This window comes from Adiantum capillus-veneris, chromosome 11, assembly GCF_014529385.1.
Source record: "Adiantum capillus-veneris isolate H3 chromosome 11, ASM1452938v2, whole genome shotgun sequence".
NCBI classification, from domain to species: domain Eukaryota; kingdom Viridiplantae; phylum Streptophyta; class Polypodiopsida; order Polypodiales; family Pteridaceae; genus Adiantum; species Adiantum capillus-veneris.
In genome coordinates, this window is record NC_140941.1 from 105,991,099 (window position 1) to 106,016,644 (window position 25,546).

Below are 25,546 nucleotides of genomic sequence, written 5' to 3' on the forward strand. Positions count from 1 at the left end.
TTAGAGAGTAAATTGTAGAGAAATCTTGGGAAAGAAATAGCTAATCCTCTTTCACATACACCTCTTACACACACCCTCTCCAAGAGAAGCCATGACCAGAACCATAATCAAGCTTGCCATAACTTGATCTTTTTCTTCTCATTACACTCTCCCTCTCTCTCTCCTAACCCTCAAGCTTTCCATATCTTGAATCTCCATTGTGTCATTCCATTCTCCCATTCCAAGTAGCATAATTGGTGGTCTTCAAGTGAAGGTGAAGAGGGAGAGAGCCAACTACGTTAACAAGATTCTTCAATTATCCTCCAAAGCAAGGAGAAGACTCTACCATACATACACCAAGGTAATGCTTTCTTGTCATTTTCATGCTATTGCACATCTAAAAATTGGGTTACTTTCCATTCTAAGTTAATTCATGCTTAAGCTCTCATGTTTCCATAAACAAGCTTTTCTCTTACTTAGAAGAATGAATTATTAATTTTTCTTAACTAACAGCGTTACTAACCACTAACTACAATGTTATTGTCAAGTTCTATTATTTCAAGTTATTTAGAGTACCATGCTAATATGACCTAGAGAGAGTAGAAAGCACTCTCTTTATCCATAGGTTCTTGGAGGTCATACTTATCCAAATATCTATATTTATCCCCTAAATCTTTGCAAAAATTCCTTATCGACTTTTAAGTTACTCTTATTCTCTTACCTAAATTACTTAATAAAGATAAATGCAAAAATTAAAGGCAATTAAGTATTGAAAGTTTTTGGAACTAACCTTATTTTTCCAAAGAGGCATTATAATTTCTTTAAAATGAAACTCTCTCATGAAAGGCTCACAAATTTTTCTTTGATTATGCATTTAATTAAATGAAGAAATTGAATATTTTTTCCTCTCTATAGAGTATCTGTGTAAGATTTTTAGTGTCATAATTAAGTTAATATCTAATTCTCTCAAGAGGAAGTTGAGTTTTGAAGGGTAATTTTATTATAATCAAAGGAGTTTTTTTTTTGAAAGAGGGTTTGCATTCCAAGTAAGGTTATCCGTCTCCATCTTGTCAATTGGAAAATCCCAAATCTTTAAGCGTCTCCTATCTACATGATTAATCCTCTCGATTGTAGGAGAGGTAAGCCTAAATCCATCTAGAACAAGAATTTATCAATCATTCATACTCCATTGCATTAGCATTTCTTACTACACTAGCATGTCCACTCTTAGGAATTTTGCATTCCACTGTAAAGCTACCATTCATTGAAGGATTCTATCCTTGCATAAAAAATAATCTCTCTTGCATAAGGTACCTACTAGGTCTATGTTATATTTATTTAGAAAATCTTTGTGAGATTCTAAAAATAACATGCGTAACTTGCCTTACTCCTCTTTGTTGCCCCCGTCTCTCCCCACCAAAAAGTCCACATCAACCTCTCCCCCCCCCCAATTTTGCCTACGTTTTTCCTGCTCCCATCACACTCGCCTGTGCCGATGATACAAGTTCATTCTATTCACTTGTTCCTCTATTTATATCCCTTTGCACCTGTTGCTCTTTGATCACTATAGGCACTATCAGACATACACACCTACAGTAGCAGCAAAGACACATGCTTGTTGGCAAGAAGTTGGTGATGGCAAGAGGCATAGTGTAAGCTCTACTCTGCCACAACAAGCTCAACATGACCCCTCCATGGGTCATTTTGTCCCTCATGTCATTGCAATAGAATATAGATAAGAGGAAGCAAAAGAGAGACCATTTCTCAGGGGAAGACAAGGCATATTAGGTCGGCCACTGGCAACTAGCACTCCATCTTGTCGCTCAACACATGCACCCCGCTGCTCACTCTAGCCAAGAAAAATAAAGAGTGACATACAGTGCTGGTCCCCACCTTTTTTGCATTGCAACCAATCCCTCCCATACCTCAGCCCTTGCCCCCACCCTTTACTCTAGATCCCTCCACAACCCCTGCACATAAAGTGAAATATCTTTGCATCACACACAAAGATAGTCACCTATATGTGCATCTTTGAATGAGGTTCTTGCAAGAGGGAGACCAAAAGATGAAATGAGAGATGGAGGCATAGGTAGGAGAATTGTGCAGAGAGAGATATCTCAGTGACAATGGGAGACATTGCGAGAGAGGCAAGAAGGGGAAAAGTAGAACAACGTGATTAACTCCCATGGATTTGAGGGCAATGGTAAGGTGGTTATCCCCATCTGTAGCATGACAGACACATATACTACCTTTGTACTCCTTCCTTCAAGATTCCTCTACATAATGAGCCACAAAATCTCTGCCTGCTATCCACTCTTGCACCTGCACTAAGGGCCCACCCTGCAAATCAAACACACACACACACACACACACACAGATCCATGAAAATTGCACCAACCTATTGGTCAATATGTATCACTCGCCTCACACACCTGCATTGCATGATTGATTCCCCACTATCTACTCACATTCATGCTTGATGCCACCTGCCTCCTCTTGTCGCGACCCTTCACCACCTGTCATCCACCCTTCACTTCCCCGCTCAACTTTCTTTTGATTTTTAAGTGAGAAAGCATTTTCAAGGGGAATCTGTTAGTGATTCCTCCTAATGAAGCACCTCAAAAAATCCTTGATACACCTACTCAATCAAAGGAAGTTTAAGATTACTTGCCTTAAGATTACAAGTTGATGATTCTAAATTTTTGCGTTTACAACTCATGGTTCACATCAAAGCAAAGGTCATTGTAGAGAGCATATGCATTGTTCATTTCAAGTTTGTCTACTTTCAAGTTTGATTTGCAACTACAAAGGGGGAAGTAAGGGAATAGCTTCATGAAAGTGACTACCGTGTTGCTTGAGCATAAAACTCCCATCGCTTCCATGGAGATGCCCCATGGATGGAAAATGATGCAAAAGAAATAGATGGGCTTAGCTTGAAACTTACGTTGAGACAAAACTTTAACGCCCAAGAGACTTGTTGTTTTCTTACGGTCTTATTTGAATAGATATTAAAAAAAATAGTGACTAAGGGATTATAACTCAATGAACCTAATCTAAATCTCAATTAGATTTAAAACTTTACTAAGAAGATTTGATGCGGATAGTCCTAGCATACGATAGAAGTTTTACGCATGAAATTTGTCTTAAGTATTTGAGAACAAAAAGAAAAAAAAGGCAGACACAAGTGTTTACCTGTGGGATACAACAAGGGATGGTTCTTTCTGGCTTAAATTGATAACCGTTGGTCTATATTTTGAGCTTGGGTTCATTTAGTTCCCTGGAATTGGGGTTGGATGAGAGTGAGTCCCGATCGGTTGGGAGGATGCGCGGATGCGTCTAGAAATCGGCCTAGTCCGGGTAGGCCTAATGCCAATGGGAATGGAGGAATGAGGTTGGATCCTAGAAGGGATCAAATAAGAGAGAAAGTTGTGATTTAATTAAGAAAATCTTCCAATTGTTTGGTAAAAAGGAACGTTGGTGGAAAGGGTAGGAACCTGAATGGGCTATCCCGTAAGTGTCCTCATCAGCTAGACCTTTGCTCTGCTTCTTGGAGTATTTATCTAAAAATAACTTAAGGTAGATTAATTTAGTAAGCATTTTTGAAACAAGATAAAGAAAAATAAGAATTGGAAATTGTGTAAAGGTGCTACCTCCTCACATGGTAGAGGAGACAGGATACCCGAGTCTTGGGACAAGGTTGTGGATATGCCTGGAGAACTGTATGTGATTGTTAGAAAGCTAACTAGAGAACTTTAATAATACTAAAGAAAAAAATGAATTAAAATGTTCTTTTAGAATAATGGAAATGACCTGATAAATGCACACTTGCAAGGGTATGCAACAATTTGCATGTTGCTTTCAAATGCTTGAAATGTATTTTGGGATCGACATGATTGAAATACTATTTTCTAGTATCATAGTGCTATCTTGGAAAGGTGCAGTTATCAAATGGTTCAGTGGAAGGGTGGATTTTGGAGGGTTAACTTGCTAGCCAAAAAGTTGAACCCAATTTTATATTTTCCATTAGGTTAAGTTAAGAACACCAAAAGGGATTCCGATCTATGGAGTGGGGACCAAAGCTAGGAGTGAGGGATTCATGTAGTTAGTAAATACATTCATCTTAGGGGAATGCATTGACGATTGTATTGGGTCATATCCTAGGAAACAACATCAGTGACCTTAAACCAAGGGTGAATTAGAGATTCGGATGATGAATGCTCTATAACCCAAGAAACCAAGAAGAAACCATAATGTATGTTAGGTTTTATGACTTTCCAAATCAAAAACCTAGGCAAAAACAATGCTACACGAAGAAAACAGCCTTAAACTTGACCAGAGAGAATCCAATGTCAAAAGTAAAAGGTAAAACACAATTCCTGATGCTTTTAAAGACAAAAGATTGTGTAAACGACAAAATCTCAAGTCAATTCACAAAAACACAAGACACGAAAACAAAAGAGGGCACTAAAAGCTTGAGAAAGCAATCTCAAAATACTGAAAAAGAAACAAAACAAAAGAATCCAAAGAACCAGGGATGGATGGGTTCAGAGAACCAGAATGGACCAAGGTTGATTGTAAAAAGAAATACTAAGAACTCAAGAAAACATTGAAAAAACTATGGACAACAAAGATAGAGAGTGAGGAAGGAGAGAGCACCAAAAAGAAAAATTTGGATGTTCCTTCCCACTATGAAAAATTCACTATCTAGGATAGGAAAATAGTGATGACTCAATCGATAAGGGAGAAAAAAGGAAATTAATCTTACGATTTCCCAGAAAATGCAAAACGAATAGACCTAGCGAAATCGGAGAGGCTGCAAGACTAATCTACATAGCATCGGATTTGATCACAGAAGAAGAGGATTTTCTCATCCAACTCCTCAAAGAATATAGAAATGTATTTGCATGGTCATATAAATACCTCAAGGGGGTGGATCCATTAATATGTCAACACACGATTCCCATGAAGCTTGATGCTAAACTCTACAAACAATGTCCCTATACCTATAATGACACACTTGACAAACAAATTAAAGAGGAGATTAAGCTTAAGGAGGTGGAATTCATTTATTAGATTGAACACACTCATTGGGTGTCACCCATTGTGGTTGTCTCCAAGAAAAATGGAAAATTACGTGTATGTGTGAATCTCAAAAAAGTGAATGCTACAACAATAAGGGATAACTATCCCTTACCAATCATGAAACATGTGCTCAAATGAGTGGATGGCAAACAAGCCTACTCATTTTTATACAACTATTCTTAGGATATGGACCATACAAAATAACATTCTTCACGGAATGGAAAATCTATGCTTATAGAGTAATGCATTTTGGCCTAACCAATGCACTAGCTGTTAAGTATGGAGCCTGATTTACCCTTGTAATTTTCTGTGGTAAAAGTGCACATTTGTAAGGCCCCCATTATGAGAAGAAGCCATCGTGCGTGAAGGAAAATCACTCACTGGAAACCAAAATTTCCACGGACAAGAATCAGGGGCAACTTTAGAGGCCTCGAGGGCGGAGGCCCCCGAGACTTTTTTTTTCGCCGGAATATTATGGCCGGACGGCGCCCGGAAAGTGGTTGGAAAACAACCGGTCGGTTGGCCAGTGGCCGGTAGTCAATGGCCGGTGGCCGAATTCAAAAGCGGACTTGTCTTCTCAAAGGCGGCCACACATGGGCAGATTGGAGGGTCCGATTTGGACTTATTCGCACAAGGGCGGCTACACATGGCTGCCTCTCATAAGAGAGGGCAGCCCTTTTGGCCTATAAAAGGAGGCCATTTCTACACACATTTCATAGTGTGAAGTTGATGCAACAAGGTGAGTGTGAGGTGGTGAGAGTGAAGCAGGGCGGGAGCTCTATCAAGGGTTTAATCCCTTTGTAAACTACTTCTTCTTTTGAAGTGCTAAAGCCATTGAGTGGCTGCTTTCCCGTGGACGTAGCCCACATTGGGTGAACCACGTATATCGTGTGTACTCTCTCTCTCTCTCTCTACTCTATAATCTCTTGTGTGTGAAATCTATCTCTCTCCATTAAGTAATCTACTCAAAAATCTATTTAGCTACGTCTTATTTCCTAGCAACTGGTATTAGAGCAAGGTTTGCTCGTAGCTAAATTATCTCAAGGAAAGGATTCCTTGAATTGAGTGGGAGTTATGGCGGAGGAAGGGAAGCTCAAGATTGAGAAGTTCAACGGCAAAAACTACCAACATTGGAAGATGCAGATTGAAGACTATCTCTACCAGAAGGACCTCTATTTACCTCTAGGTGGTCTTGCGAAGAAGCCCGCAACAATGGCAGATGAAGCATGGATTGTCCTTGATCGAAAGGCACTGGGAAAAATCCGGTTAAGCTTGGCGTCAACGGTGGCCTTCAATGTTTCGGAGATGAAGACCACGGAGGACTTGATGAAGTCACTTGACGACTTCTACGAGAAACCATCGGCATCCAATAAGGTATTTCTTATGAAGCGCTTGTTCAATCTAAAGATGGCAGAGAATGGTTCAGTTGCAGAACACCTAAATGACTTTAACACAAACATAAGTCAACTTCGATCGGTGAAAATCAATTTCGATGCCGAAGTGCGAGCTCTCCTTATACTATCATCTCTACCGGATAGTTGGGACAGCCTTGTGATGGCTGTAAGTAATTCTATCTCTGGTACAAATACTCTTAAGTTTGATGATGTTGTGGGTGTTCTCCTAAGCGAGGAAATGAGAAGGAGAAGCACAGGAGAATCATCAAGTGTTGCACTATCAGTGGAAACAAGAGGAAGGCCTAAGGAGAGGTTCAAAAACCAAAAGGGTCGTGATCGCTCAAGGCGGAGCAAGTCACGCACAAAGTTAGTTCTTGAATGTTGGAATTGCGGCAAGAAGGGCCACGTCAAGAAGGATTGCTGGTCCAAGAAGAAGAAGGAGACAGAGTCTCAAGACAACAAGCCAACATCGGAGGCCAATGTGGCAGGTAAAGTAGAGCAAGATGCTCTAATTCTCTCATTAGACAATGTGTCTAATTCCTGGATAGTAGATTTTGGGGCTTCATTCCATGCGACACCACACAAGCAACATTTCCAAGACTACACCAAAGGTAATTTTGGGTATGTATACTTGGGAGATGATGAAGCTTGTGAGATTGTCGGCAAAGGTACAATTTCTGTCAAAATTGCTAACGGAAATGAATGGAAGCTTAAAGATGTTAGGCATGTTCCTTCTCTTCACAAAAATTTGATCTCTACAGGACAATTGGACAATGAAGGTCACAACATTGCATTCGGAAACAAACGGTGGAAGATCTCAAAGGGATCTTTGGTGGTTGCCAAGGGAGAAAAAGTCGGTACACTTTACTTGTGTACTGTTAGCACGCAACCTTCAGCTAGTGCAACAACTACAGAAGTTGACAGTGCGGTGTGGCACTACCGACTTGGGCATATGAGTGCCAAAGGAATGCAAATCCTTCAAACAAAGAAGCTTCTACTAGGTTTGAAAGAAGTGGACTTAGAGTTATGTGAAGATTGTGTTTATGGTAAACAAAAGAGGGTAAAATTTCAAAAATCAGGAAATGAAAGAAAAAATAAAAAACTTGAGTTGGTTCATTCTGATGTTTGGGGTCCTGCAAGTACACCATCACTTGGTGGCTCATTGTACTATGTAACATTCATAGACGATGTGACTAGAAAAACATGGGTTTATGTCATGAAGAATAAATCCGATGTATTTTCCATATTTCAAAGGTGGAAAGCCTTTGTGGAGAATGAAACAGGTACCAAGGTTAAATGCCTCAGATCCGACAATGGAGGCGAATATTGCAGCCAAGCTTTTGAAAGCTTTTGTGCTAGCAATGGCATTCGGAGGCAAAGGACAACCCCAAGGACACCTCAACAAAATGGGATTTCGGAAAGGATGAACAGGACAATCATGGAACGAGCACGAAGCATGCGGCTACATGCAGGCCTACCGATTGAGCTTTGAGCGGAAGCTGTAAGTACGTCTGTGTACTTAATCAATCGGTCACCCTCAACGACATTGGATGGGGGAGTTCCAGAAGAGGCATGGACAGGTAAACCGATGAATTATGCATTTCTCAAAGTGTTTGGGTGTGAGGCTTTCATGCACATAGATAGAAGCCTAAGATCAAAGCTAGATGCAAAGTCCAAAAAGTGTTTCTTCATTGGCTATGGAGAAGGAGACTTTGGGTATCGCCTATGGAATCCTGAAGATGGTAAAATCTTAAGGAGTAGGGATGTAATTTTTAACGAACAAAAAATGTACAAAGATTACTTGGAAAGAAAACAAACAAAAGAAACAGCTGATGAGTACATGGAGCTTGAGGACGGTGAAGACTCAAGGACTGCAAACGGTGACAATGTGCAACAACGTCAACCAAATGAGGAGCCTCAACCTATTCCCCGAAGATCTACAAGAGCAAGTAGACCTCCAGAAAGGTTTGTTCCTTCCTTCAACCATCTCTTGATCTCAGATTCTGGAGAGCCGGAATCATACGAAGAAGCTATGCAACATGAATCCAAAGAAGAATGGACGAAGAGCATGCAAGTGGAGATGGACTCACTACATCGCAACCAAACATGGGAGTTGGTTGAGTTGCCTAATGGTAAGCGGGCACTTCAAAACAAATGGGTGTACAAGCTGAAGGAAGAAGAAGGTGGGAAGAAAAGGTACAAGTCTAGGCTTGTGGTAAAAGGGTTTTCTCAAAAGAAAGGCATTGACTTCAATGAAATATTTTCTCCTGTTGTAAAAATGAACTCAATTGGGCTTGTCTTAAGCCTTGTGGCTACTCATGATTTAAATCTCGAGCAAATGGATGTAAATACGGCATTCCCTCACGGTGACTTAGAGGAGGAAATCTACATGCTTCAACAAAAGGGGTATGAAGTAAAAGGTAAGGAGAAAATGGTTTGCAGATTAAAGAAGAGCTTGCATGGTTTAAATCAAGCATTAAGACAATGGTACTTGAAGTTTGATCGATGGATGTTGGATCATGGATTCACAAGATGCAACTCAGATCACTATGTCTACACGAAGAATTTGTGAGATGGGAAGTTCATCATCCTAATGTTGTATGTTGATGACATGCTGATTGCAAGTGCTAACATGCAGGAGATCAAAGACCTAAAAGAGGAGCTGTCTAAATCTTTTTCAATGAAAGATTTAGGTGCTGCAAAGAGGATACTTGGTATGAAAATATCAAGGGACAGGACGAAGAAGACAATAAAGCTATCTCAAGAAGATTACATCAAGAAGGTACTAGAAAGGTTTGCAATGCAAAATGCAAAACCAGTTTCTACACCTTTGGCTGGTCATTTTAAACTAACGAAGGATATGTGTCCAAAGACACAAGAGGAGCTAGCCTATATGTCTAAAGTTCCATATGCTGCAGCGGTAGGTTCTCTAATGTATGCTATGGTCTGGACAAGGCTAGACATTGCACATGCAGTGGGAGTTGTGAGTAGGTTCATGGACAACCCAGGTAAAGAGCATTGGCAAGCTGTGAAGTGGATACTTAGGTATCTAGAAGGGTATGCTGATGCAGATATGGCAGGTGACAAAGATACTCGAAGGAGCACTACTGGCTATGTGTTCATGGTTGGAGGCACAGCAGTAAGCTGGGCTTCAAAGCTACAGAAAGTGGTTTCACTTTCTACCATGGAAGCAGAGTATGTAGCAATGACGGAGGCAAGCAAAGAAATTCTGTGGCTTCACAGATTCTTAAAAGAGATTGGATTCAAACAAGACAATTGTGTCTTGTACAGTGATAGCCAAAGCACTATCCATCTTGTGAAGAACTCAGCCTTTCATTCAAGGACAAAGCACATTGAGGTGAGATATCACTTCATACGCACTCTTTTGGAAGAGGGACAACTAAAGTTAGGAAAGGTGCATACAAGTGAAAATCCTGCAGACATGTTTACAAAGGTGGTCAACAAGGAGAAGTTGAGCTTTTGCTCATCTTCAATCGACATTCAAGGATAAGAAGCCAGAATGGAAACAGTCACAGGTTTGGTTTGGAGATCAGTCTCCAAGTGGGAGATTGTTAAGTATGGAGCCTGAAAATTACCATTGTAATTTTCTGTGGTAAAAGCGCACATTTGTAAGGCCCCCATTATGAGGAGAAGCCATCGTGCGTGAAGGAAAATCACTCACCGGAAACCAAAATTTCCACGGACAAGAATCTGGGGCAACTTTAGAGGCCTCGGGGACAGAGGCCCCCGAGACTTTTTTTTTCGCCGGAATATTATGGCCGGACGGCGGCCGGAAAGTGGTCGGAAAACAACCGGTCGGTTGGCCGGTGGCCGGTAGTCAATGGCCGATAGTCAATGGCCGGTGGCCGAATTCAAAAGCGGACTTGTCTTCTCAAAGGCGGCCACACATGGGCAGATTGGAGGGTCCGATTTGGACTTATTCGCACAAGGGCGGCTACACATGGCTGCCTCTCATAAGAGAGGGCAGCCCTTTTGGCCTATAAAAGGAGGCCATTTCTACACACATTTCATAGTGTGAAGTTGATGCAACAAGGTGAGTGTGAGGTGGTGAGAGTGAAGCAAGGCGGGAGCTCTATCAAGGGTTTAATCCCTTTGTAAACTACTTCTTCTTTTGAAGTGCTAAAGCCATTGAGTGGCTGCTTTCCCGTGGACGTAGCCCACATTGGGTGAACCACGTATATCGTGTGTACTCTCTCTCTCTCTCTCTCTACTCTATAATCTCTTGTGTGTGAAATCTATTTCTCTCCATTAAGTAATCTACTAAAAAATCTATTTAGCTACGTCTTATTTCCTAACACTAGCCACATTCCAAAGGCTAATGATGCACACTTTCAAGGAATACTTGCGGATATTCTTAGAAATTTACATGGAAAACCTTTGTGTTCACTCTATCCTCAGGGAAGAACACATTGAACATCTCAAAAATTTATTAGAAGTATAGGACTTATAGAATCTGCTTAAATTTTGAAAAATGTGTCTTCATGGTAAGACATGGAAAAATCTTAGGACATAATGTCTCTAAGAATGGTAAATGTATGGATCTTGACAAGATCAAGGTGAGTATGGAAATACCAAGTCCAACTACTGCCAAACAGGTACAATCCTTCATGGAACATTGTGGATACTATCGACGATTCATATACATGTATGCAGTCATTGCACAACCCGTGTAGATGTTAATAGTTGTCTTTGATTGGACAAAGGATTGTGAGGAGTCATTCACAAAACTTAAGGATGCACTTATATCAGCACCAATACTAAATGCAATGGATTGGGATCAATTTTCCATGTTCATATTGATGCCTTGACATCTGAAGTAGATTGTATCTTGGCTCAACCAAGAGAAGGAAGAACGGATTTCCTAGTCTGCTATGCTAGTCGATAGCTGAACAATGCAAACAAGAATTACACAACCACGGAACAAGAAGGGTTAGGAATGATATATGCTATAAAGGAATTTAGGTATTATCTTTTGGGTAACAAATTTGTCCTCTTCACAAATCACAAGCCCTCTTGTATCTGGTAAGCAAACCTTGAAATACAGGAAGAATCGTTTGATGGTTCATCATATTGCTTGAGTTTGACTTTATGATTGTGGTAAAGAAGGGAGAAACACACCTTATATTAGATCATCTCTCTATGGCAAAGCATCCAAAGGAGTGGATGATAATATACTCGATGCTTACCTCTTCAACATCGAGATGGTTCCTAAGTGGTCCCAAGAGATAGTCAATCTTTTGACTTACGGTGGCAAGTTTGATAAGATTTAACAAACCCATAAATGATAAACAATCAAGCAAGATAAAAACTTTCAGCTTGTAGGTGGATGCTTGTATCATCTAGGCTTTGAAGGAATACTGTGGCTATGCACAAAAGAATATGAGGGCTATCTCATGGAAGCCCATGTACAGGACATAGCCTTCCATTGTTCTCAAAAGAAGAGACACACCAGCACCTAAAGCAACTAGGAGTGTATTGGCCTAATATGCATATGGATGTACATAGATATGTTCTAAATTGTGCTACATGCAAGAACAATCCACCAGTGGAATATTCCACATTGTTTCAAATAGCAATTGCACATCAATGCGAGTCAATATATGGTTGATTACCTAACAATGAGAACATTCCCTAAAAATGTAATGAGAGCCAGGAAAAGAGCCATTGAATTGGAAGCTCAAGACTTTACATTAATTGAAGATCAGCTCTATAAGAGAGGGAAGGATAACCAACTCAAAATATGTGCAATAGAAAATGAATATTTGCCTATATTAGAGCAAGCACATAGAGGAATTAGCAGAGGCCATCTCTCAGGAGATAAGACAACTAAAATTGTCTTTATTGTGAGAATATATTAGCCTACATTTCACATGGATGTGGATGAATATGTCAAGTGATGTGATGATTGCCAACATACCAAGGTACCTATAAAGAGAGATGAGATGCCACTACGGCCAATGATGGGAGCAAGGGAAATTGCTAAGTGGGTTCTAGATTTTGTGGGACCTATCTCACCACCCTCTTACAATTCCCATGCCCAATATATCATCGTTGCCACGGACTATCTCACAAATTGGGATGAAGCAAAAGCTACACAAAAGGCAGATGCCAAAACCACTACATATTATATGAAAATGCGTTTGTAAGATATGGATTATCCATAGAAATTGTCAATGATAGAGGCACACATTTCATAAATAAAGCTATGGAAAATCTTCTTGACAAGTTTATGATTATTCATAAGAGGTCTGTCCCATACCACACACAAGACAATGGACATGCAAAAGCTACTAATAAAACACTTTGCACAGTATTGACAAAACTTGTGATGCATTCACGAACTGATTGGGACCAAAAGTTACATTCTTCTTTACAGGCATATAGAGTGGCCTATAACACATCCATTGGAAGTACACCCTGCAATATGCTGTTTGGTCTTAATGAAATTCTCCCAAATGAATTCTTAATCCCAACTTTGAGAGTAGTTAAGCAACTAGAGTGGACTTGTCATGAATTGTCATCAAGATTAGATGATTTGGAAAAGCTGTATGAGCTACACCTTCAAGCTGTAGCATCTATCTATGCTCAAAAACGATGCCAAAAAGAGTTCTTCGACAAGCATGTGCGATCAAAAGATTTTAAAACAGGGGATTATGTCTTGGTGTATACCCTAAAACAACATGCTAAAAAACTCAAAAAGCGAGGGATGGGACCCTTTGTGATAAAAAATTTGTCACCAAGTGGGGCCATCAAGCTTGCTACATTTGAAGGAAAAGAAATGCCTAACTGAATTAGTGGATAAAGACTCAAGAAATATCACCTACCACTAACCCATGGGATGCTACAATAGATTCACAGTGAAAAACAACAAACAAAATAAAAGCAAAGAATTGTTAAATAAGCACAAATGGAAGCTAGAGAATAAATGGCTAAACAAAGGCTTCTACGACAACAACAACAACAACAACAACAACATGGGGCGACCATTGCAGATCAACGCTATTTCCATAAAAGATTTCGAAGAAGATAGAGTGAATTGTCATAATAACTAATATCTAGTTCTCTAAATGATTTTCTCATGTTAAACTGATCATTTAATATGGGAAAGTGCCAGGGGAGAAAAAGCTAGAATATTGGTTAAGCTAGCAGACCAGCCACATTAGGGATCCAAAGGAGGGAAAATAGGGATCCAAAAGGTGGGACATCTGCAAAAGAGCAAGGTGCAACAATGGGCAAAAAAGACCCTAAGGTTCAACCCATTAAGACTTCCAAAATGCTAAGGTTCCAAAATTCAAAGGTTGTGTCCAAAGGTCAAAAGGCTAGGAAAATTGGATGCTTTGTGTGTGCTCAAAAAGTCTTCATGCATCCCTACATAGGAGGGGGCGACCCCTAGATGTAGGATATGAGAGAGAAACACACACACACACACACACACACACACACACAATCACAAGCTCCTTTACACAAAGGGAAGAGGGACACATGTCAGCTCCCTAGCCCAGATTCCCACAAGGTGTACATGGCCATAGAGGTGGACCAATGAGAATTAGGCTAGAGTAAATCTAGTTTAATTAATTTAAAAACACTTAATAAAAGAAACAATAAGAATTAAGCTCTCTAGAAGACTATGGACAATCCCTCAAGGGGTCCAATGAGCATTCAACAGCCCAATGTCTTGCCTGATTCCTATTGGCTAGGAGACAAAGGGGGCCAATGAGAGTTTAGTTGCATTAATTAATTACCTAAAGCTCTCACAAAAGGGGAAAGGGGGACACATTTCATAAGGCTATCACTTATGATGCTTAAATTTCATTGGCTAAGCCTCGCATGGGCCAATAGGGTGTGAGCATGAGCAAATAGCAAGAGGGGTCGACCAAGAGAGAGAGGGGGACTGGTTTTTCAAAGGCATTATTGCATACACACTCACAATAGTCCATGTGTGGAGTAAGAAGGCTTTCTCTCTCCTTCTCAAGATTTAATGGAAAGCTTATCACCTACTCCAAGCTTGTGAGAAGGGAGGTCTACGCCAACAACTCTTGGCTTTGTGATGCAAATCCAACCAAGAGCCAAGCTTCAATGCATGCTCATCTTCTCTACCATGTGAGTGATTATGTGAGGAGATGTACATCTTTCTTGTAAGACTACTCCTTCTTCCTCTCAATCTAATCTCATACCCCGCTAGCTCTCACCATCTTTGAAGGTGTGTGAGGTCTTGGGTCTGAGACTGTGAGGGAATTGATGTTGTGTTTAATAAGTGTTTTGCTTAGTGCTTGAAGTTTCCATCTTCATTGCACTAGCTAGTACGGAAGGAACACAAAGAATTGTATTGTAAAATGTCTCTCTTGATGGGAGAAACCATAATACAAAGCGTTTTGGAGGGGGGACTGGGGTCCATGTAAATCCGGTCCTCAACTGTTGTCAATAGCTTTATTTCTCTCTCTTTTGAAGTATTGTCCATGCTATCTAACTAGGTGTTATACTTGTTGTTGCTCTCTCCACCCAAGCACTCTTGTTATTCTCATTAGGAATGCATTCTCATGAAATGCTCACTATGTTCATGCTATTTTTCGCTACACACAACTTACTAGGCCATTAAATGTTACATTGGTATCAAAGCACAATGTTTCTCTTTTCTTGCTCAAGAAGGGAGGTTCTCAAGCTAGCTATAAATGGTTGGTACTATTAATTGTATTTGAGTAAGTAGAATAGGGATTTTTCAGCCTTGTAGTGACCTGCCTTCATGCAGATAACGAGGCATCATCATCGAGAGCTATGGTATTAATAGTGGATTCCTATGGGGCTTGCCTACGGTTTAACCACTATTGATCTATTAGAAGCTTGATAGGAGCCGGTGTTGTTTTGGTGTTCAACAACCCTCTCTTCTATTCCTTGCAATTAATGGTATTAGAGCCACGCCGTACAGTAGCTTGAGTGCTTTTTCTAAAGGGGTAAAGAGGAGTAGCAACTAGGGCTTGAAGTGCCAAAGTACACCTAAAAAGTTTACACCTAAAAGTTGTTAGGATGGATGACAATAGTAAAGAGAGTGAAATTAATGTTGATAATTTTGATTTTGCTAATGAGCAGGCTACTAATGATGCCCCTATGCTTGTTAACTACCTTGTCTCTAGGCTTCAACAAGCCATGGGCAAGCCATCTCTTGAAATTGAAGTGCAATGGCAGCTTCATGCTCATGGGATTCTCCCAGCTCCCCACCCTGACGAGAGAGTACCTAGGAAGCCTCCTTTCAAAAGTCTGCCAGGCAATGGTGGTCTAGCCTACGGGTCAATGGTGAAGATCCACAAACATGGAAAGCTTTAAGAGCTTCCATTATGAAGCAGTTTTTGGCCACCGATGCCAAAGATAAAGTACTCACTGAATGGTGAAGCTTGAAGCTCTCTCCATTCGAATCCATTCACAGATATGTAGACAAGTTTTGGGACTTAAAAGTCAAAGCCACTGTCTTCAAAAAGTTGGATTTTGGAGAGCAAAAGCAACAATTTTGTGCGGGCTTAATTGAAGAAATGGTGGAGTATGTCAACTCCAAAAGGCCACGCACCATATCGGTGGTTATACACCATACTATGGTGGCTTCTCGAATCAAATTCCAAACAGGGGCTAAGAGAAATTCTAAGCCCACGAAAAACAAGGGTTCCAATGAGCCTAAGGGGAAGGACAATGTCCAAAAGTCTCCTAAGGGCAATTCCAACAAAGCTAAGGAGAAGGGAGTTTACAAAGGCAAAAACAAACTCTCTCCTGAAGAGCTTGAGCGTTATCGCAAGGATAACCGTTGTTTCAAGTGCAGCGAGAAAGGGCATGCGTACCGCACTTGTCCCCAAAACAACACCCGCCATGAACCTCCTAGAGAATTCTTGATCGAAATCAAACAGGAGAAAACTCACCACAAAGGATCTCCTCTATGCCATGCTTGGGGAAAGGTAAGAGAACATGATGCTTTTATTCTCTTTGACCCTCGTTCTACTCACAATTTCATATCCACAAAGTTGGCCACCAAGCTAGGCATACAAGCTTACGAGATGGGAGATGTCCTACCCGCATATGGTGCTTTCAATGGGCAAGAAGCTTCAATCACTCCCTTAATCGAGAAATTGAGGCTCCATGTCCAAAGCTATGTGGACAAAGAGGACTTCTATATCTCTCCTCTCAAGCATGAAGATGTAATCCTAGGGGCACCATGGTTTGATCGCATGGCTGCCAATGTTAAATTCCCTGAAAGGAGAATCTACTTTAGGTTCAGGGAAAAGGATATGTACATAGATGCTAAGAAAATGGGTAACACCATACCCATTGTACATACGCAAGTTTTTAACAAGTCAATAAAGAGCTCTATTTCCGCATATATGATTTTTGTTAAAGATTCTCAAATTGAATCTAACGCTTTAACAAAAGAAAATATAAACAATCACAAAGAATTAGAGTTATCCAAATTTTTCAAGGGGTTTCAAGATGTCTTTATTGACGACATCCCTTGTGAGCTACCTCCTAAATGAGGCAATGATGACCATACAATTGAACTTCTTCCAGGAAGTTCACCGCCTAACTTATAGAGTTTCTCAAGCTCAACAAGAGGAGATTATGCGGCAAGTGCATGAGTTAGTTGAGAAGGGAATGGTTAGGCCTAGCTCATCTCCATTTTGTTCTGTTGTGCTATTAGTGCAAAAGAAAGGAGGCACATATCGTATGTGTGTCGACTATAGAGCACTAAATAGGATCACTATCAAGAATAGGTTTCCCGTTCCACGTGTAGAAGACCTATTTGATAAGCTACAAGGGTCCACCTACTTCAATAGGATTGACCTAGAAAGTGGCTATCATCAAATAAGGACAGTGGATCAAGACATTGTAAAGACCGCATTTTGCAATACCTTTGGTCTTTACAAACATATTGTCATGCCTTTTGGCTTGACCAATGCACCAGCCACATTCAACCGCTTAATGGAGAAGCTATTCAGGCCTCATCGAACCTTTACTGGATTGTTCTTTGATGATATCATTATCTACTCTAATTCATTAGAGGAACACAATCAACACCTCCAGGTAATATTTCAAGTTCTAAGAGAGAATAAACTTTATGTTATCGAAAGAAAAGTGATTTTTTCTTGCAAGAGATTCAGTATTTAGGTCACATTATCTCTAAAGATGGCATCCAAATGGATCCATCAAAGCTAGAGGTAGTAAAAGGATGGCCTAAACCAAGGAATCTTCATGAACTAAGAATCTTTATAGGTATGTGTGCATACTATAGACGCTTCATAGAAAAGTTCTCACTAATAGCAAGACCATTACATGACCTAACAATGACAAATGTTAGGTATACATGGTCTGCCAAGGAGAACAATGCTTTCGAAAAGCTTATCTCTCAACCTGTGCTTACATTTTCGGATCTCTCAAAGCCATTTAAGGTCCAATGTGATGCTTGTGGTGATTGCCTTGGAGCCGTTTTGCTCCAAGAAGGGCACACCATAGCCTATGAAATTTGAAGGCTCGACCCTATTGAGCAAGCTCTAGGCATATATGAAAAGGAACCCCTTGCAGTTCTACATGCCTTAGACTCATGGAAGCACTATTTATTGGGGACTCCTTTCATTCAGGGAACGGATCACCAAAGTCTTAAGTACTTCATGATGTAGACCAAGCTCTCCGACAAACAAATGAGGTGGGCAATTTTTTTTTGGCAAGTTCATTTTCATATTGCTCACATTGCTGAAAAGCATAATCAAGTAGCCGATGCACTCTCAAGACAGCCGAGAGTGAATCCGGTTTCCATAGCAACTCACAATGATCTATCTTCAATGATAGATGAGTATGCTATTGATCCGGATTTTAGAGATGTGATTTCAGCCCTTGCATTAGGAAAGAAAGAGGAACCATTTACTTTACAAGATGGTTATCTTCTCTATGGCAATAGACTCTGCGTTACTAACTCACTACGTGAGAAATTAATGTATGAATCTCATGCTCCTCCTTATGCGGGGCATAGAGGGATTCAGTTTACCCAAAAGCGGATTGAAACATATTTCTATTGGCCTACCATGAAAGCAAACATACAAGCATATGTTTCTAAATGTGTGGTATGCCAAAAGACGAAGTTTTATAGAAGGAAGAAACCTGGATTGCTTCAACCTTTGCCAATCCCTAATTCACCATGGGAGAGCATATCCATGGATTTTATCTTTGGATTGCCTAAGTATATCCATGGGAATACGGGAATATGGATGATAGTAGACAGGTTTAGTAAACAAGCTCATTTTATACCTGTGAAAAAGACTATCAAAGCCCATCAAATGGCAACCCTCTTCATATCACAAATCTTCAAGTACCATGCATGGCTTGCCAACGTCCATAGTGTCGGATAGAGATCCTAGAATGACCAGTAATTTTTGGAATGGTCTCTTTGAGAATTTAAAGACAAGGCTAAAATTCTCTTCGGCCTATTGTCTGCGAACGGATGGCCAAAGTGAAATAGCTAACCTAACAATTCTTGATCTACTAAAAGCCTATGTGACGGAAGTAGATCAAAGATCCCAATGGGAGAAGTACTTACCCTTAGTGGAGAATGCCTACAATAACACTGTATATACTTCCACTAGAAAAGCACCTTTTGAGGTAATTGAGGGAAGATCAAAAAGCCCCTGCTACTTTAGGTACACGGGAAGATCTTCGCTGTAGATGAATATAGTCGAGACCTACAAGAATCTTTCCAAAACATTAAGGATGCTATCTCCATCTCACAGCAAAGGAAAAAGGTTGCTGCTAACAAGCACAAAAGAGCCCAAGCCTTTAGAGAAAATGATTGGGTCTTACTCAAATTTCCCAAGGCTCGATAAGGCACACAACGGGCAAGAATCCTACGGGACACCAAAAGTACTATGCTAAATTAGCAAAAAGGTACTATGGTCCCTTCCAGAGTCTTGGGCCAATCAATGAGAAGGCCTATCAACTCAAGTTGCCCAGCCATTGGCTCATACACAATGATTTCCATGTGAGCCTACTAAAGCCTTACAAAGGAGATCCACCTCAAGAACCAACTATTGAAGACCCACCGAAGACCGAGGACCAAGAAGGTGCTACAGGCCAAGTCCATTCTCCGACATGAAGACAAGGTACTAAGAGGCGGTAAGACTATCCGACAATATCTTATTAAGTTTAAGAATTATCCTTTTGAAGATGCTAGATGGATGCAAGGCATACAATTAAAGGATAACCTAAACCTTGTCAATGCTTACAATGCTTCCCTAGAGTAAGCGAACATACAAATGTTTAAAAAGAACAAATTTTTTGTCTTAAAAGACTCTCTTTTTCTTTATTGTGCACAAAAAAATTAAGTAGTATGCATGCTTAGATCAAGTTTGCGGAGACGACGTCTCCTAAACACCAAGTAGAGCTTGTCACTCTACTATGGGGGATTGATAGGACTAATGTGGAGACATGCTTGTGGCAGCTTAGGCTCTCAAGCACCAAATGGACCAGTCATCCATTCTGGAACGATGTCGTAGGGTAACATAGGGATCCTCTACCTGCTAGAAAAAAGGACTAATGGACATGCTTTATCTTCTCTACCCCATAGTTGAGGATGTCTATGATTTCAAGAGAGAGTTAGCGTCATAATAACTAATATCTAATTCTACTAAATGATTTTCTCATGTTAAACTGATCATTTAATATGGGGAAGTGCTAGGGGAGAAAAAGCTAGAATATTGGTTCAGCTGGCAGACCGGCCACAGTAGGGATCCAAAGGAGGGAAAATAGGGATAAAAAAGGGGGGACATCTACAAAAGAGAAAGGTGCAACAATGGGCTTAAAAGAACCTAAGGTTCATCCCATTAAGATTCCAAAATGCTAAGGTTCCAAAATTCAAAGACTATGTCCAAAGGTCAAAAGCCTAGGAAAATTGGATGCTTTGTGTGTGCTCAAAAAGTCTTCATGCATCCCTACATAGGAGGGGGCGAGCCCTAGAAGTAGGAGATGAGAAAGAAACACACACACACACACACACACACACACACACACACACACACACACACACACACACACACACACACACTCTCACAAGCTCCTTTGCACAAAGGGAAAGAGGGACACATGTCAGCTCCCTAGCCCAGATGCCACAAGGTGTACTCAATCCTATTGGATGGCCATAGAGGTGGACCAATGAGAATTAGGCTAGAGTAAATCTAGTTTAATTAATTTAAAAACACTTAATAAAAGAACCAATAAGAATTAAGCTCTCTAGAAGACTATTGGACAGTCTCCCAAGGGGTCCAATGAGCATTCAACAGCCCAATGGCTTGCCTGATTCCTATTGGCCAAGAGACAAAGGGGTCCAATGAGACTTTAGTTGCATTAACTAATTACCTAAAGCTCCCACAAAAGGGGAAAGTGGGACACATTTCAGAAGGCTATCACTTATGCTGCTTAAATTTGATTGGCTAAGCCTCGCATGGGCCAATAGGGTGTGAGCATGAGCAAATAGCAAGAGAGGTCAACCAAGAGAGAGAGGGGGCTGATTTTTCAAAGGCATTATTGCATACACACTCACACTAGTCCATGTGTGGAGTAAGAAGACTCTCTCTCTCTCTCCCTCTCAAGCTTTAATAAAAAGCTTATCAATTACTCCAAGCTTGTGAGAAGGGAGGCCTACACCAACAACTCTTGGCTTTGTGATGCAAATCCAACCAAGAGCCAAGATTCAATGCATGCTCATCTCCTCTACCATGCTAGTTACTAAGCTAAGCTGTGTTAATATGAGTGATTATGTGAGGAGATGTACATCTTTCTCGTAAGACTACTCCTTCTTCCTCTCAATCTACTCTCATACCTCGCTAGCTCTCACCATCTTCGAAGGTGTGTGAGGTCTTGGGTCTGAGACCATGAGGGAATTGATGTTGTCTTCAATAAGTTTTTTTCTTAGTGCTTGAAGTTTCCATCTTCATTGCACTAGCTAGCATTGAAGGAACACAAAGAATTGTATTGTAAAATGTCTCTCTTGATGGGAGAAACAATAATGCAAAGCCTTTTGGAGGGGGGACCGGGTCCATGTAAATCCGGTCCTCAAATGTTGTCAATAGCTTAATTTATCTCTCTTTTGAAGTATTGTTCATGATATCTAACTATGTGTTATACTTGTTATTGCTCTCTCCACCCAAGCATTCTTGTTATTCTCATTAGGAATCTATTCTAATGAAATGCTCACTATGTTCATGCTATTTTCCGCTACACACAAGTTACTAGGCCATTAAATGTTACAGAATCTAGTGATTAAGGTCAAGATTGGCAAAAATCAAGTAGAAACTACCACTCTAGTTGATATAGGAGCCCAAGGAAATGTCATTTCCCTCAACTTATATACACAGCTTGGTTAAGGCACAGAGAGTCAAACAACATCACATGAGATCCAGAGCTATACTGACCACGAAATCAAAGCATTAGGGTTGGTAACCTTATTTGTTCAAATCAATCAATATGTCTACCCAAACTAATTTTATGTGGTAGAAGACCATAAAAACCAACACAAATTATTGCTAGGATAGACATGGCAAAGGAGGTACAATATTCAAATTGATTGGAAGTCCAATTTGTACGCATTCAAAGTGAGATAGAGAGAAATTCATTAAAGCAATAGACACAGGGCTAGCAATAGAAAAGACCAGTGACAAGGGAAAAGATCCCTTGCCTATAGGAAACATGCAATGGATTCCCAAAGAGTCAACACAAAAACCAACACTCCAATTAAAGGTGATAATAGACTCATCCACACCAAAACCGACCCACAATCTGACAAGAGAAACGACAAACAAAAGAAAGATGGATACCAAAGCAACAACTCAAACAAAGCAAGTATGGTTCAATAAAGATGAGATATATGCAAAAGAATCAATAAAAACCCATAAGCCAACATAGACTTCAGTACCATCTCACATTCCCATATGGACCACTCACAGCTGAGGAGCATGCCAAAAAGACACTAAAAGATTTGTTGGACATAGGCTATAGTCTAGAAGAGGCCCAAGATGCGGCATACTTATTAATGTATTTCATAAAAGAGCCTATCCCAGAGTCAAGAACACCAGAATAGGCTACGGGTGAAGAAGATCAATTAGAGGGCTTGCAAAAAATGCAAGAAAACCATGTGACAATTTATCAAGAACAGGAAATAAAAAAAGAACAAGTACGAAAAGGAGTATTTCAACCTAAAGAGTTGCTAAAAATACAAGAAAGGGATGGCTGGTTTACCTATTTTATTAGAAGTTCAACAACAACAAATCATCCATGCATTCACAAAGATACAAGAAATGTGGAGAAAGCACCAGAGGACAGGGCTAAAGTCCTTGCCTAGACACTCTCTAAACTAGTTTGCTTTAATTGCCTCTAGTATGTATATGGTAAGAAGTAAAGAAGTGATAGTAGTGTGGATTTTACCACACGACGTCTGATGGCTCCATAGCATCTCTCCTCAAAGCTATCGCCATAAACTCTTTGACCTTGCATAACAAAGAAGATTTTTCCTGTAATAGTATCTTTACTATTGAGAAGAAGTCTATACAAGCACTTGAATCAGGTGACGTATTACCATGTTCAATCTAGAATAAGGCTTGATGGTTCCTAGAAGCCTCAACTTCCGATTCCTAGGGCAAAACCCTATTCCAAGTAATTTCCATTCCTTATTCTGAATCCTTGAGAACCAAGGTTCTTCTCATAAAGCAACTGTATTCCTCAAAGTTTCCTCTGAACCAATCTTCATTCAAGTGCTTGCTCATCCTTGTGCATAATTCTATCATAGTTCCTTCTAACTATGGACTGCTTTGGTACAAAACCTTCTACTTAGCATAGTCTTTAAGTGAGCTCAGAAAAGAAAGAATCAATTATCTTGCTCTACTTTTTTGCTGATGTCCCACGATTAGAGCATTCCAAGAGATGTCATTTCAAACAGGAAGCAGGTCAAGCACTTTTTGTGCTTTATGAAGTACACCGTACTTACTTGGCATACATGTCGAGCAAGGCAGTGACAACCACAATGTTTTATGTCAACGGCCTGTCACTAACAAGACCATCATGAACTCTTTTGCCCATAACAACATCTTGCATGATGGGAGATGCATTCAAGCTGCATGTGTAGGTGATTACATCGGAGCTCAAGGTCCTATCTTTGCATCTGCTGTGGAAACATTCCAAAGATTCATGGCCTTGATCCTGTTGGGCATATCCCACAATCAATGCACTCCAAGAGACAAGATTTGGAATAGGAAGCTAGTTCAACTGTTGTTGATTCTCTCTCTATTTCTCTTTCTCTCTATCTCCCTTGTTGCAGCAGAAAACAGTCCAAAGCTTCTTGGCCCTGCCCTTGTTGGGTATATCCTGCAATTAATGCACTCCAAGAGACAAGATTTTGAACAAGAATATGCCCTTGTTGGGCATATCCTGCAATCAATGCACTCCAAGAGACAAGATTTTGAACAAGAATCTTTGTTGATTCTCTCTCTCTCTCTCTCTCTCTCTCTCTCTCACACACACACACACACACACACACACACACACACACACACACACACACACACACACACACACACACACACACACACACACACACACACACACACACACACACACACACACACCATCGTTCCCATTCTCCCATGGGCATAGGCTGCTAGTAATGCAGTCTAGGGGATACTACTTGTCATATATACGTGTACTTTCTGAATCTCTACACACTTGGCATAGATAGTACCAAAAGCATGCAAGTACTTTGGCTCCACAAACCCCCGTCTGTGAAGGCGATTACCAAGATGATCATGGTGGATGATAAGGAACATAAATAGTGTGCCAAATGAAGCCCCCAACAAAGATGGCTAGATAACGAGACATCTAAATGGGGCACTTGTCATGGCATCATATTGAAAAACACAAGCACTCTTCCATGCATATTGTGATAAGTTATTGCTCTGCCATGCATTCTGCAATATGCTAGTGCTCACTTCCATGCCTTTGCTTCCCTTCTCACTCAAGTAGGCAGAACCTTTTACAGTCAAACAAGAAAAAGCAATTCATATTTAACAATACAGTGCGTGCCTATGAATGTCATTGCACTTCTAGTTCAAATAAAATTTGCACTAACAATCAGATTTGTTGCAGTAGCTCCACCATGCATTCTGCAATAGGTTATTGCCTTCTCTTCCATGCATTCTCTTCCCCTATTGCTTCTAGACATGTAAAGGTAGGTTTGAAGTAGGCTAAAAATAGAAGCATGTCACAAAGCCTGAATGACAGTTGAGTCCATGATCCATGCTCCACATCATAGAGAAGGAGAGCACTATAAATTCCTTCCTTATACTCATCTAGATAATCAACATCCATCATACATATATGCCTTCCATCAGTAGCAAAGGACATGTCACAAACACTAAGAAAATATGCATCGTATGGTTCAGTAGGCTCTCTAGCACACCACCATCTTGCTGCCAATTGCACCGAGCATGCTTTAGAACAGTCATTCTAAATCTGATGCTTACATACAAGCATTCCCTCTACTAGGGGTGACCCAACACTAAATGCTAGAATAACATCTCCTCTCAACTTCTCAAGAAAAAAGGGCATCTAAGCACTAATGTGTTTTAGAGAATTTAGAGAAGACACAAGTTTACGACTCCATGTATCTAACTTTGTGTGATAGCCATAGAGCATACACCTACCTTCAGCACTTCCCTGGAAGGGATAAAAAACAATTCAGCATTGATGATGTCATTTCCTATGATGAATATGGGTTTAATAATCTTCCAATACCCGCTCTTAGAATCATAAACATGTGCTTCTGCAGGCCTTGATTGTAACACAAAAGGAGACAACACCACTATGTAGGACTTGTCAGCTTGTTCATAACCCATGGACAAGAGAAAGTGCAAGGGCACAATGTCACACAGGCATGTTGGCAATGCCAACCTTCCTATATTTCTCCAATTGCTCCTTGTGGAAATGTCACCTTTGTGTGTCCTATGACTAGATGCACAGTCCCTCTGTGCAAAGACGATGATCACTGTTCAGCCTCACCTTTTCCT